The sequence below is a fragment of the Lampetra planeri genome, chromosome 48, assembly GCF_965212315.1.
Source record: "Lampetra planeri chromosome 48, kcLamPlan1.2.h2, whole genome shotgun sequence".
Taxonomy (NCBI): Eukaryota; Metazoa; Chordata; class Hyperoartia; order Petromyzontiformes; family Petromyzontidae; genus Lampetra; species Lampetra planeri.
In genome coordinates this window covers 5,371,304-5,384,444 of record NC_136154.1, presented here as the reverse complement: position 1 = coordinate 5,384,444, position 13,141 = coordinate 5,371,304, and positions in this window count along the sequence as shown.

Genomic DNA, 13,141 nt, shown 5'->3' with positions numbered 1-13,141 from the left:
CCTCGTGACGTCACATCCGGAAGGTCGCTTTCGCCCGCATTACATAAACATCGGAAGGGAAGAGCGTTCCAGACGGCCATAGAAGCGCATCTGAAAGCGCCGCATGATGCAATGACCATCGTTTTCAATGGTTAGCCAGAAGTGTAGTGTATAGTGGGGTGTAGTGTATCGTGTAGTGTATATTAGTGTAGTGTATCGTAGTTTAGTATAGTAGTGTAGTGTATAGTGGTGTCGTGTACAGTAATGTATAGTGTGGTGTAGAGTATAGTTGTATAGTAGTGTAATCTATAGTAGTGTACTGTATAGCAGTGTAGTGTATAGTGTAGTGTACAGTGTAGTGAATATACTATCTGAAAGCACGTGATGCCGTGACCGTCTGGTTTATAACCGCGTCCTCTGTAGCCTCCCCCGTCCTCAACACACCACCCCTCTCCCGCCACCCCTCCACACCACTCCACCGCCTCTAACCCCCTACAGACCCTGAATCGTGGTGGAGAAGTCTCGCCCCTTTTTTAGGAAGGATGTTGGTATCCTGGGGGAAGATCATTCACTGTGTTCGGATATTTCGGGGAGATGACAGCCGGCAACTGCGGAGGGGAGGAGACTCCGTCAAATGACACCACTGCCCCCATATAATCTTATCTCTATAACAGACGGTTTTTTTTTAGTGGAGGGGGGGTGTTAGAGATTGCGAAAATATAAATGTATGTGTCATCAAACCAGCCGCCACCACCACCGCCACCACCCGACATGGCCAATGACTAAAGGTTTTGTCAAGTAAGCAAAAAAACGTGGCCTATGTAGTTAACTAGTTCAGCACTAACTGGTTGTGTGTTGAAGAGTAAACCCACAACAACATTTACGATTCGAATACTGTGTCGTTTCTCTGGCATTTACAGCCAGTCTGGGTTGGGCTGTGACGGGTTAAATGACTCATTTTATATTTACGCGATCTAACCCAAAAAAAACCTCTATTGGGAATAATATCAGTCGCCGAATCCTACGTGTTAAACAATCGTATTGGCCTTGGCGAGGGTTAACATTATATCCCTTCTCCCGTACAGATGGAAACACATGGAGATTAGTTCACTTTCTGTACTGCATAAAGCTGTTCACCAATCCCCGCAGTGGTGAGATGTCATCAAATAATAATATGGTTTCGTTTATCCTATAGACAGGGTGAAGTCGATGGGCAGTGTTAAGTTAAGTCTATGTGTAGTGTTCAGTCTATGGGCAGTGTTAAGTCGATGGACAGTGTTAAGTATATTTGTAGTGCTAAGTCTATGGTGCAGTATTAAGTCTATGGGCAGTGTTAAGTCGATGGGCGGTGTTAAGTTAAGTCTGTGTGTAGTGTTCAGTCTATGAGCAGTGTCAAGTCTATGGACAGTGTTGAGTCTACAGTATATGTAGTCTTAAGTCTATGGTCAATGTGTATATGGGCAGTGTTAAATCTACAGTCAATGTTACGTCTACAGGCAGTATTAAATCTACAGGCAGTATTAAGTGTATGGGCAGTGTTAAGTCTATGTTCAATATTAAGTCTACGTGCAGTATTAAATATACGGGTACTGTTAAGAATACGGGCAGAGGAAACCCACTCGCTTGCGCGAGGGAGCAACGCTCTATCCTCCCCCACCGTACACATTGAAACAGATGGCGATTAAGTCCACTCGCTGTACCTGCCTTCTCCAGGCGTAGCCAGAGGGGTGCGGCATCCCCCTCGTCGCCCAGGGAAAGGCAGCTTTGGCAACTTCTGTGTGCGATCCACCAACCCTCGCTGTCGTCTGCACAGAGCTGGATCGCAGGCTGCCACGAGCACAGCCACATTAATGTCCACTTACAAGCAGACGGCAAATGTTCATACACCCCAATGTTGTATTAAATATATTTGATTGCTTTTCTGTAACAATCTACGTCGCACCTACTGGCCCTAAGAGACAGCAGGAATTTGTAAGGGGAGACCATCACACAATCCTGGTAAGAGATAAGATCGGTATTTCTAGTCCAGTACGTAATGTTCGTCTCAGTTGACCCATGGGGGTTATGCTGTGGGACGGAACATGTGTCGGCAGTGAATATTTTAGCTCCAATTTGTGGTCAATCGCCTTCTATAAAACGGAAGTTTTTATTGTTACCAGGTAAGGCCACCACTGAGCTATGTAGCTTTTCTTCAGAAGCGACCTGGCTATCACAAATGATAGTTCAATAGGTAGAATACTTAAAAATGTTTGGTTTTGATTCTAAATTTGGAGGGAGGGGGGGGGAAATCGGAGGACCCGAAGATAAATACACGCAACCACCACGGGGATAGAGACGCAAACTACAAATATACAGCAGCAGGCGTTGTCAGGGTCGGAATCGAACTCACGACCTCCTGCATACCCGGCAAGGTAGTTAACATCTCCAAACCACCGTTAGTTATGATGGTGAGTGAAAGAGACTCGCAAACTCCAAATAGACAGCAGGCGTCAGGGTCAGGATCGAACCCACGTCCTTCATAGCAGGTGAGGTAATTAACATATCCTAGCCACCGTGATGATGATCGCTAGCCCCCGAGGTCCCTCCCGCCTCCATCCCCTATTTCGTTTACGTTACCCCACCTCCCTATTACCCGCTACGGTTTCGCCGGCATTCGAACGCGACGCCCCTACTGTTACAGCCTCGCGCCGCGCTCCCACGCTGCGAGCATACGTGCGCACAGCATCATCAATCAAACGCCACACTCCCCCTCTTTACACCGCTACGTACAGCTCTCGCACACTGCAAGCGTGTGCCCGTCTATAGCCCTGTGCGGCACGTTACCAATGCGCATCCGTATCCGCCACGTAACGAACGTATGCGCACTCACGCACACAGCTCTGCGCGGCACTCACTCAACACTGACCACTCCCGTTAGGATCGCGCACCTGTATTATACACGTCGTGAACGTGCGTGCACACACACATACAGCTCCACACGCGATACCCACTCTTGCGCCGCTCTGCGCCGCGCTGGCCGCTCACGTTATGATCGCGCACCTGGGGTACGCCGATTACGCACGCCGCGAGCTTACGCATACACAGTACCACACGCGTTCGCACTTATAACACGAGATCACACGAGGCCACGATCAGCCATTAATGATTTATTATCCGCTACCTGGAACTAGATGTTAAATCAGTGAGTCGACGAGGCTGGCCTACGCTGATACCTCTATACCTATTCCCGATTTATTTGCTATGATTCTAATTCACCTTCTTACTCACTGTTAAGTGTCCACGGCGGTCCGCTGATCCTTGTGGCAACAGCGTACCTCGGTGCGTCGCACGGACGTCCGGGTCGCTGGCTGGAGCTGCGTCTGGTCGCCTGGCGCTGGAGTAAGAGAGCCCTATACCTCGCTACGCTCCCTTTTTTATCCTAATTCCCGGACTCAGGCCCCTACCCCCTTCCCACGTACCGTGCGCCTTCGCTATGTTAATTAATCCCCTGTCCGCGCGGCGTAAACTCTAAACAATGGCTCGCGCCCCTCCTGCACGAGCACCGCGGCTCCGCGGCGCCTCCGCGGCGCTTTTGTTCTGCTAATCAATGAGCGACCTGCGCGGCGCAAATTCCAATCAATCCCTTTCTCACGCAGGCCCCCCCATTATTGCAGTTCATGCGGCGGCGTCCGTCACAAAGGTGCGCCGTGGGAATTTGTGCACGGCTCCCCGCGTGACCCCGCTCTCCCGATTGCTCATACTAACAGCCTTATCCTTTAACTCCCCTAACAATGGTGCCTGCGTGCTTCCTAATGATGCTCCTCCATCACAATGCTTATTCCCTCTGCCTGCCCCGTCGATACTTGCGTGTGTGGGGGGAAATGCGCCTCAACCGCGGTGGCCGAATGCCCCACGCCACGACCACACCATATTAAGGCGGGTCGCAGCGCCGCGGCGCAACGTAGCATGGGGGAGGTCATCCAATTCCCTGATCGCCGGAAACCGTGAAAGTTTAATCCCGATAAGGGCTTCTCGGATAAAAACCGGTCGGCCAGGTGACCTCCCCACGGAGCTCTATGGGGGGGGGGGGGAAATGCGTGCGGGTGTGTTCATGTGAGGTGAGGTGAGGGGGACGCGGGGTCGGCTCCGTCGCTTGGTGGTGGCGAGGTCGTAGGTGGGGCGCCTGCTGAACGGCTTCGTGGCGGCGGCATGACAAGAGACACGCAAACGACAAATATACAGTAGGCGTTAGGGTCGCCTACTGTATATTTGGTATTTTAAATGGAGCGACACACGGGTATATTTCAGGTATGGCATTGTATGCCTTAGGGGCCGTCCATAAATGACGTCACGCACCTAGGGGGAGAGGGTCAGACATTTGTGACGATGTGTGATGAGGGGTGAGAAATGTGACGTCACATCAAAATGCGCAACTTTAAATAAATATAGACAACACGTTCTACTTAATGAAATATATTTTTTGATACATTTTTCTCCTACAACATCAGAGTGCAGCGTCACATTAAATACGCACTACAATGACAATAGTTTAAAGCGATTTGAAGCATTTTTTTTTATTTTTGGGGGGGGCAGAGCTTTGTGACGTAATATTTGAAGGGGGGGGGGTCTGACTTTTTGTGACGCCGTGTGACGAGGGGGGGGGGGTCAAAAATCGTCCAAAATCGCGTGACGTCATTTATGGACGGCCCCTTACGTGCTTATATGGGCGCCACGACGGCAAGGAAATGTTAACTCCCCCGCTTGCTATGCAGGAAGTCGTGGGTTTAATTCCAACCCTGACGCCTGCTGTCTATTTCGAGTTTGCGTCTCTCTTTCATTCTCCCCGTGGTGGTCGCGTCGATTTTTCTCCGCGTCCTCCGGTTTTTCCCTCTCCATTCAGCAGAGGCGTAGCGAGGGGGGGGCAGGGGGGGTACATATGTCCCCGGGCGCCAAGGTAAAGGGGCGCCAAAACGAGGCTTGCAACGTTACATTATAACTTATTGCGGCGGGCGCGGCAGCCTGAAACTACTGCACAAATCTACACCTCAACCTAAAAGTTTATATATCCCGCCACACACAGCCTACATGTCATGAAATTACATTTTGGTACGCGCGCCTATTAAGAACTTACATGGAAGAACGTCCCAAACAACAGACAGGCGCAGTCTTTCAGCCTTAGTCAACAACGAATATGTGACAAAAATTACAGAGCATTGTTTGTCAACTGTGACAACCACAGCTTAAACTTAGCAGGAGTACACTCAGCTTAACAGGATCCACTTATCACATTTATTGGAACAGTCGAAAGTATATATTTGTTTTTCTCTCGTTCAACAATTCGTTGGGAAGAGTTAAAAAAAGCTGTGCCCATCACATTAAAGTGGGAGTCTGAAACACGCTGGAGTGCACGATCAGAAGCTGTTAAAGCTATCTATGAAGGACTGGATGAACTAGTAGGGCTGCTAGACAAATTATCGGAGGACGTAACTATGACGCCTGAAACCAGAAGTGATGCAGAACAGTTACATTCATGCGTATTAAATTTTAACTCAATAGTTTTATTACATTTTTGGAATGTCATTCTTGGAAAAATTGATCGTGTTCAGAAGCACTTACAGGATCCTACTATGAATTTCAAGGAAGCAGCATCTGATTTTGAATCTTTGGAGCATGAATTTGTCAAGCTTCGTGATGATTTGAGCCAAGTTGCTGTAGAAAACGCCAAAACAAGATGCACAGCATGGGGGATCGATGTGGACAGAAGAATTAGGCGACGTCGGAAGATGCCAGGAGAACTGGCAAAAGATGCAGGACTTTCAGCAGAAGAATAAATTGTGCGCGTTATGAAGAGTGTATTTTATCGAATTCAACAGGAGATGTCAACGCGGTTTTTACGACTAAAAGACCTGAACACAAAATTAGGATTTCTGCTGGACGTCAAAACTCTTCTATCCGACACAGATGTCGATGCAATTCGTCGAAATTGCACAGATTTTGGAAATTTCTATGACACCGACATCAATGGCCACGAACTTTTCAAAGAAATTGTAGATTGCAAAATGCTGCTCAGTAACCGGAATGAAGTTCTACCAGAAACTTCTTTGGATCTTCTTGGTTTTATTGTGTTTTATGGAGACGACATATTTCCGAATTTGCGAATTTCACTGCAAATTGTATTAACAATAGCAGTTTCAATTGCAAGCTGTGAGCGGTCGTTCAGCAAATTGAAACTTATTTTGTCGTATTTGCGTGCTTCAGTGGGACAAGATCGTCTCAGCGATCTTGCTCTTCTTAGCATTGAAAGAGAAACATTGAAAAAAACAGATTTTGATTACGTGATTGACCAGTTTACGACAGTGAAATCAAGAAAAATGTATCTTTTGTCGACTATGTCAACCAGTCTACGACAGTGACTGAGTGAGCCGTGTAATATAATTTCTATAAATTTGCTTCTTTAAATACAATGTTTCATTAAAATTAAAATTGTTATTCCTTATTCGATGTAATAGGAAAATGTGATTAAACGGGGGGGAGGGGGGGGCGCCAATTGTATGGTTCGTCCCCGGGCGCAAAATATGTTAGCTACGCCTCTGCCATTCAGCGTATTTTGCTGCAAAGAAAGTCCACGTGATGCTGATAGCAGCCACTTCAATTGTGATAGCCAGGGCACTTCTGAAAAAGAGCGACATATCTCACGGGTCCTTACCTGGTGAAATAAAAAAGAATTAGTTTAGATTAGCGCACCGCACTACGAATTCGACAGAGACCCAAGTTCAATTCCCACTCACGGCCACCAAAGTCAGTAACGATTTTCTGAACCGGTCCCGGGCCTCCCCTAGGTCGATTCAGCCTCAAATGAGTAGTGGGCCTTACATGGTAACGTAAAAATTTGTTTGGTTTGTATATGCTCGCCTGTTGCTACTTGCTCAACTGCCCGATGTCACCACGTACAGTGAGGGAACAAAGTATTTGATCCCCTGCTGATTTTGTACGTTTGCCCACTGAAAAAAGAAATGATCAGTCTATAATTTTATTGGTAGGTTTATTTGAACAGTGGGAGACAGAATAACAACACAATCCAAAAAAACGCATGTCAAAAATGTTATAAATTGATTTGCATTTTAATGAGGGAAATAAGTATTTGACCCCTCTGCAAAGCATGACTTAGTACTTGGTGGCAAAACCCTTGTTGGCAATCACAGAGGTCAGACGTTTCTTGTAGTTGGCCATCAAGTTTGCACACATCTCAGGAGGGATTTGGTCCCACTCCTCATTGCTGATCTTCTCCAAGTCATTACGGTTTCGAGGCTGACGTTTGGCAACTCGAACCTTCAGCTCCCTCCACAAATTTTGTATGGGATTAAGGTATGGAGACTGGCTAGGCCACTCCAGGACCTTAATGTGCTTCTTCTTGAGCCACTCCTTTGTTGCCTTGGCCGTGTGTTTTGGGTCATGCTGGAATACCCATCCATGACCCATTTTCAATGCCCTGGCTGAAGGAAGGAAATTCTCACCCAAGATTTGACGGTACATGGCCCCGTCCATTGTCCCTTTGATGCGGTGAAGTTGTCCTGTCCCCTTATCAGAAAATCACCCCCAAAGCATGTTTCCACCTCCATGTTTGACGGTGGGGATGGTAAAATTTCGATTTAAAGCTTTCGTGACTGCAGGGATTCATCTTCTTGGTTCTTTCGGTAAAGTCACGTAGAAGGGAAGTAATAAAAATATATTATTTTATTTTATTGTTTTATTTTTATTATTTTATTACTTCCCTTCTACGTGACTTTACCGAAAGAACCAAGAAGGTGGGGATGGTGTTCTTGGGGTCATAGGCAGCATTCCTCCTCCTCCAAACACGGCGAGTTGAGTTGATGCCAAAGAGCACCATTTTGGTCTCATCTGACCACAACACTTTCACCCAGTTGTTCTCTGAATCATTCAGATGTTCATTGGCAAACTTCAGACTGGCATGTATATGTGCTTTCTTGAGCAGGGGGACCTTGCGGGCGCTGCAGGATTTCAGTCCTTCACGGCGTAGTGTGTTACCAACTGTTTTCTTGGTGACTATGGTCCCAGCTGCCTTGAGATCATTGATAAGATCCGCCCGTGTAGTTCTGGGCTGATTCCTCACCGTTCTCATGATCATTGCAACTCCACGAGGTGAGATCTTGTATGGAGCCCCAGGCCAAGGGATATTGACAGTTCTTTTGTGTTTCTTCCATTTGCGAATAATCGCACCAACTGTTGTCACCTTCTCACCAAGCTGCTTGGCGATGGTCTTGTAGTCAATTCCAGCCTTGTGTAGGTCTACAATCTTGTCCCTGACATCCTTGGAGAGCTCTTTGGTCTTGGCCATGGTGGAGAGTTAGGAATCTGATTGATTGCTTCTGTGAAAAGGTGTCTTTTATACAGGTAACAAGCTGAGATTAGGAGCACTCCCTTTAAGAGTGTGCTCCTAATCTCAGCTCGTTACCTATATAAAAGATACCTGGGAGCCAGAAATCTTTCTGATTGAGAGGGGGTCAAATACTTATTTCCCTCATTAAAATGCGAATCAATTTATAACATTTTTGACATGCGTTTTTTCTGGATTTTGTTGTTGTTATTCTGTCTCTCACTGTTCAAATAAACCTACCATTAAAATTATAGACTGATCATTTATTTGTCAGTGGGCAAACGTACAAAATCAGCAGGGGATCAAATACTTTTTTCCCTCACTGTATGTTCTGAGACCGCGTTTTGGCTCAACGATATGTTTCGTTGGCCAGAAGAGGGGTTAAGTGGGGAAGTGGAGGCGTGCTTTGTCCTTTTTGGTGGCTCTGATCCGGTTGTGTACTTTGCATAGCACGTGGTGATGGTGGAGGAGGCACGGGGGGTGCCACTGAGAGACAAGGGCAAGAGAAATTTGCGGAATTGGAGACCGTTACACAAGTTGTCGACATCATGATTGTAAGTGTAATGTAGTAACTCGGCGGGAGACGACTTCACGGGTAGCACACTCCTTTATTGAATCAACTATATTTACACGGGTGACCAACACCCACTTAGCTACACGGGTGACCAACACCCACTTAGCTACACGGGTGACCAACACCCACTTAGCTACTCGGGTGACCAACACCCACTGGGTTACTCGGGTGACTAACACCCACTTAGCTACTCGGGCGACCAACGCCCACTTAGCTACTCGGGTGACCAACACCCACTGGGTTACTCGGGTGACCAACACCCACTCAGTTACTCGGGTGGCTAACACCAGCCCAACCCTACACAGTTCTCCGGGCTACACCGACACGGGCTCTCACGCCCCGTAGCCTCTCGGAACACACCCAGCCGGGGTGTCCGTCTCGACCCTGGGTCCCACAGTCCCGACCCACATGGGCGTCGGACCACGGGTCCCACAGTCTCGCCTTCGAGCCACACAGGGCCCCGGTCCCGATAAGGACGGCGGGACTAGGGGTCTCGGGCCCTACTCCTTCCACTCCGTCTTCAATCTTCAACTGGTTAAAACCACCACGAGTGCTCTCGCGCGTCACCCTTTATACCCCTCCTGCGGACGTCGCTGAGAGCACCTATCCCATTCGACCAATCACCGGGCGCTGGCTACGATCCTCTTTTCCCCACCTCGTGTCAGCGCGCCTCAACACCCACGCCGCGCCGCCCGTCATCCCTCACTCCCGGCGCGCGCGTCCACACCACGCCCACATCGCGTGCCCAACCCCGCACCCCGTGATCCATCACTGTCGGCGCACGTCAACACCACCACTACATCACCCCCTACCACATAGCTCGCAGCCGACCCGGCTGCTATAAAAATAACAACACTCCCTTATCCCCCATGTGTGCCCCGTAACACAACAACAACCATAACCACACAACACAACACGAACACCGCAGTCCGCAAAGATCAGCAAATGCCACTACAACAACAAGAACAATATGTACAATCCGGCGAGTGACAACAATAAATGTGTATGCGGAAAAAAATGTGTTTCTTCGACTCGTGCAGCGTCCCCTTCCTTCCGAGCGTCCCTTGAACGGGACATTTCCCCGGGAGAGGGGGAACACGGCGGCGAGCTCAGGTTCAAAAAGAGAGAGAGAATTTTTTTTTTTTTTTTTCACAAAAAGTGTCGTGTCCTAGCCCGAGTCCGCCTAGCCGGTCCGTCGTACGGCACCAGACGTGGTTGACCCCCCGGTGGTGCCGGCAGTTCAGGAAGGCACGGGCCAGGCATCGGGGATCCGCACGTGCCGAGGGGTTCCGGCTCCCGACGGTCAACAGCCGTCAAGCCCGAGACACCTGGGGGTGGGTCAGGTGGAGACACGTGAGGATCAGCCTGCGACACATCCCCCCCCGAGTCGACGGTCACGTCACACGCCTGGTCGCTACGGCACAAAGCGGGGTCACGCGGTGCCGCGTAGGGTTTCAGTCGGGAGGGGTGCACGTACCAACGGCGTTTTTCCCATTTAATCAGTACACTCTGGGGTCGTGCAACCCGCACAATTTCCACCGGTCCCCTCCATGGTCTCAACAATTTGGGGGACGTAGCCAGTGGTGCATGTGGGCAATGCAGCCAGGCCTTATCGCCTGGTTTCCAATCGTGCGTATGCACCCTCCGTGCATGCAACCTCTCGTTCGCGATCTGCCGAGACCGCGAATTCAATCTCGCAGCCTCTTGCGCTTCAGCCAATCTGGCGATATTAAACTTGATGTGGTCTGCCAATTTTGATTTTGCACGTGGCTGGGAAATCCCCAGCTGGACGTCCATGGCCGGATCGGCCTCCCGCCCATACATAAGAAAAAATGGGGAAAACCCCGTCGCCGCATGAGGGGCCATTCGATAGGCCGCGAGTACCCCCGGTACCTGTAAGTCCCAATCCACCTGATCGTCGCAGACCTGTTGGCACAGCATAGACATAATCGTCCTGTTCAGACGTTCAACCATTCCGTCAGTCTGCGGGTGGTACGGGGAGGTACGCACTTTCTTTGTACCCAACAGGTCGCACACCTCGCGCAACAAAACGCTCAAAAAATTCTTGCCTTGGTCCGTTAGCAAGCGTTCGGGGGCGCCTTTGTCCAAAACATAACCTTGGACAAAGGCGTCCGCCACCGCCGCAGCCGACTGGTTGGCGAGTGGCCATGCCATGGGCCAGCGGGTGAAATACTCAACGCCAACCAGCAGGAACTTATTTCCCCTAGGTGTAGCGGGAAAGGGCCCCAAGATGTCTAACGCAACCAATTCGTTTATGCGCGAAACCTGAATGGATTGCTGTGGTGGATTAGCCGCTATCGGTGGCGGTTTTCTTTGGGCGCACCCTACAAAACCTTAAGAATGTTCGCCACGTCGTTTCCCATCCCCGGCCAATAATAGTCTCGCTGGACTAGGGCGAGCGTTTTATGAAACCCCAGATGCATGAGTCGTTCATGGGCAGCCAGGACGACCCTACCCCGCATGGCAAGAGGCACAACGAGCGCGTGACGCCGGGACATGTTGTCCCACTTCATCAAGAGGCCCTGCCTGCACACCCAGGAACCGACCCGCGTTTCCCCCCCTTCGTAAGCGTCAACCTTCCGACGTAGCGTGAGTAGGGAGCTGTCGGCCATTTGGAGACGGCCCCACTCGATGAGAGGTAATGCTAACAGCGAGTCCCTCCCCGTGGGAGCGTCGACTCCCGTAGTGTGAGTGGCGGCGAGCACATCTACCCCGGGAACGGCGACAGGAGGTTTACACCGCGCCGATCCCAGCAGACATGCGCATTCCGTGCGCGGTGGCAACCGCGACAAGGCATCCGCATTCGAGTGGCGCAATCCCCTGCGGTAAATCGTCGTGAATTGGTAGTCCTGAAGGACCTCCAGCCATCGGGACAATTGGCCGGACGGCTGCGCCACCCGCATTGCGTATTGGAGAGCCGCGTGGTCCGTACGAACCGTAAAATGACGCCCGTAAAGATACGGCCTGAATTGCTGTATGAAAAATACAATCGCCAGCAATTCACGACGTGTCACGCAGTAGCGTTGTTCCGCGGGGGACAGGACTCTGCTACCGTAGGCGACCACCCGTTCGACTCCCCCGACCACCTGTGAGAGCACTCCCCCGATACCCGTGTCACTGGCATCCGTGTCGAGCAAAAACGGCTGCGTAAAATCGGGGTAACACAGGGGGGGAGCCTGCACCAAGGCGTCACGAAGGGAGCAGAACGCAGCCTCCTCCTCGGGCCCCCAGTGAAACCGCACACCTTTAGCCGTCAAAGCGTGTAGGGGCCTGGCTATGGTGGCAAACTGCTTAACAAACCGTCGGTAATAGGAGGCGAATCCTATGAAGCTGCGGACTTCAGTGACCGAGGTTGGCGTTGGCCATGAGCTGACGCATTTCGTCTTAGCAGGGTCTGTCGATATCCCTGTCCGACTAACTATATGGCCCAAGTACCTGACCGATTCCCGAAGCAGGTAACATTTAGCCGGTTTAAATTTAAGCTTGGCGGAACGCATCCTGAGGAACACCCCTCTTAACCGCTGGAGGTGTTCCTCAAAAGTCCGGCTGAAAACGATGATATCATCGAGATAGATCAAACAGGTGTCCCATTGGAGACCTGACAAAACCAATTCCATGAGCCTCTGGAACGTGGCGGGAGCGGAATGTAAGCCCATGGGCAAACGATTGAATTCAAATAGGCCACCCGGTGTCCGGAAAGCGGTTTTTGGTTTAGATTCGTTATCGAGGGGCAATTGCCAAAAACCCGAAAGCAAATCGAGCGTCGAAACAAACTGTGCTCCCGCCAAGGCATCCAGCGACTCATCCATTCTGGGGAGCGGATACGCATCGGCCATCGAGATTTTGTTTAGGCGGCGGAAATCGACACAGAAGCGCAAGGACCCGTCCTGTTTTTTAACAAGGACGATGGGAGCACCCCACGGACTGGAGGAGGGCGAAATGATGTCTGCCGCCAACATGTCATTAACCGCCGATTGCACATGCTCCTTTTCGGCTGGGCTGAGCCGAAAGGGATTCTGCCGAATGGGGGCCGCGTCCCCCGTAGCTATGTGGTGGCGCAAAAGGTCTGTGCAGCCAATATCATACTTGTGTCTGCTAAACACGTCAGCGAACTCAAGTAGCAAGCCCCGCAATGCCCCCAACTGCACACTGGACAAGTTACCAGACCCGGCACACAACGAGTCCAACCACTC